The sequence below is a fragment of the Myotis brandtii genome, unplaced genomic scaffold (assembly GCF_000412655.1).
Source record: "Myotis brandtii unplaced genomic scaffold, ASM41265v1 scaffold496, whole genome shotgun sequence".
Lineage (NCBI taxonomy): Eukaryota > Metazoa > Chordata > Mammalia > Chiroptera > Vespertilionidae > Myotis > Myotis brandtii.
The window spans coordinates 390239-392945 of NW_005368921.1; positions in this window are offsets into that span (position 1 = coordinate 390239).

A 2707-nucleotide genomic window follows, 5' to 3' on the forward strand; every position below is an offset into this window, starting at 1 on the left:
TGATGCTCTCACTCTTCCCGCTTTTATTGATCAGCCGTTCTCTGGAGTGGAGCCTCTTCCCAAACACTCCTCCCCTGCCAGGATTCCCTTCACCTGAGGTCTGAGCTAGAAGGGCCTGGTGGCAATAGACAGGGCCTCCCGCCCCAGGGTCTCTCCCATAGTTTCTGCAGCACAGAGCAGTCGTTCCCCTTAGGCTTTGGAACCAAATAGCCTGGATTTGTAGCCTACCTCTACTTCCTGTGAGCTCTGTTACTATTTCACTGCTCTGTATCTGGGATTCTTCATCTGCAAACTGGGGATGATAATTATAATACTTTACAGGATAGTTCTGGGGATGAAATTAATGAATACATGTAAAGTGCTTGACCCATGGTAAGTACTCAGGAAATGTTGGAAAAAGAAATTATCCTATATAATAAAAGCCTAATATGCAAATCGACCAAACAGCAAAACAATCGGTGGAACGACTGGTCGCTATGATGTGCACTGACCATCAGGGGGCAGATGCTCAATGCAGGAGCTGCCCCCAGCTCGCAGGCCCCAGGCCAGCCAAGGCAGGTGCCAGTGGGTGCCCCCCGATTGCCCCGATGGTCGCCCTGCAGAGGGAGGCAACCTGTGGTGGCAGTGGGGAGGGGGCGGGCCAGCAAGCAGGCGGCACCAGGCCGGCCAAGGCGGGTGCCAGCGAGGGCTCCCCCCAGTCGCCCCGCCGGTCGCCCCACAGATCAGCCCTGATGGCCGGCCAGGCCTAGGAACCCTACCTGTGCATGAATTTCATGCACCAGGCCTCTAGTAGTACACATACAAGAATAGACACATACACAGTATCCAGCATTTTTATTCAGAATTTTTATTTTGGCACTTAATGTTCTGCTTTATGCCACCACTTAACCAATTCACTCCCTAATCTTTTGATGTTCACACATCTCCCAGAAATTAAGATGCTACTCTACAAATAGCTGAATGAATCAAAGTAATCCTCAACTCATCCTCAGAAAATTCAAAAAGGATGTTTTATTCTAATTCAGTCAACACCCATTTCTCCACCCCCTGCAAGTAGATGTGATAAAGTCAGTTTTCAACTATGTAACTGAATCACAAAATGAGAAAATGCCAAAGTTTAAAATAGCTTCAGATATGGTTTAGTCTAGTGATTCTCATCCTTTGATGCATTTTAGAATCACCTGAACAACTTTTTAAAAAAATACTTATGTCTGGGCTCCACTCCTCTGAGATTTAGTTAATTAGTATAGGGTCAGGGAATTTTTTTAAACTTCCCCATGTGATTCTAATGCTTAGCCCTTATTTCACAAAGGAAAAAGAACACAAACCCAGAGTGGAGAAGCAATTTGCCCAAAGTCACCCAGCATGTTCTAATGTTTAGCCCTTATTTCACAAAGGAAAAAGAACACAAATCCAGAGTGGAGAAGCAATTTGCCCAAAGTCACCCAGCATGTCAGCACACGGTGCACCAAGAGAGACTGTGGCAATAGCAAGAATATGTTGATGATGTTTATAATTTTTCTTGTTGGAGTTATCCCGGAAGCATTTTTCTTAGTTCAGAGAGGTATTATATCATTTACCTTTTACTGTGACAGCAGCAGTTATTCTTCTGGTAAGACTGAAATGGGTTCCCATTCCCTGACCACAGAAGGACAGAGATGGCATTGCGCATTACTGCACTTAGCCACAATTAGCAAAGCTCCCTAGGAGGCCACTTGAGGTGCCCAAAATACTGCTTCTCTACAATGATCACCCAGCGCTGAGGGACCGCAGCAGTGGTGAGAAGAGAGAGAGCTGGAAAAGAAAGGAAAGCTGTCCCTCCTAGAGGGAAGGAGCTGAGAACAACTGAGAACCAGCCAGAGCTGCCAGGAGGGCAAGGCAAGAAAGGAAAAGAATTTCAATGAGCCTAGGGAGCCTCTGCTCCGCCAACAGCCAAACCATGATGGACAGCCTGGCAACATCCACCTCTCCCCCCACAACCCCACTCCCTCCTCCACCCTCGCCCCTCCACACACACCACACACACCAGGAGCCTGAGATCCAAAAGAAATGTTAAAAACTGGCTCTGGCCCTAGCTGGTTTGGCTCAGTGGATAGAGCATTGGCCTACGAACTGAAGGGTCCTGGGTCCGATTCCAGTCAGGGGCATGTACCTCGCTTGCAGGCTCCTCCCCCGCCCAGTCCCTGGTCAGGCACGTGCAGGAGGCAACCAATGGATGTGTTTCTCTCACATTGACATTTCTCTCTGTCTTTCCCTCTCTCTTCCACTCTCTCTAAAAGTCAATGGGAAAATATCCTCAGGTGAAAAAATTGGCTCTGCACCTGGCCAGTGTGGCTCAATGGTTGAGCATCAACCCATGAACCAGGAGGTCAGGGTTCGATTCCTGATCAGGGCACATGCCTGGGGTTGCGGGATCCATCTCCAGTGGGGGGCGTACAGGAGGAAGCTGATCAATGATTCTCTCTCATCATTGATGTTTCTACCTGTCTCTCCCTCTCCCATCCTCTCTGAAATCAATAAAAAATATTTATTTTTAAAAACTGGCTCTGCAATGTGAGTGGTAAAGAAAACGTCTTCCAACATTCACCAAAAAGTGATCTCGCAATAAAGACAAGAGCTCACCCGCCCCCAACTCTTGATTATCCCCTTTCTTCCCAGCCAAGATCTCACTACCTGCCAACCTCGGCTCAAAAGGGGGCGGTCCCGG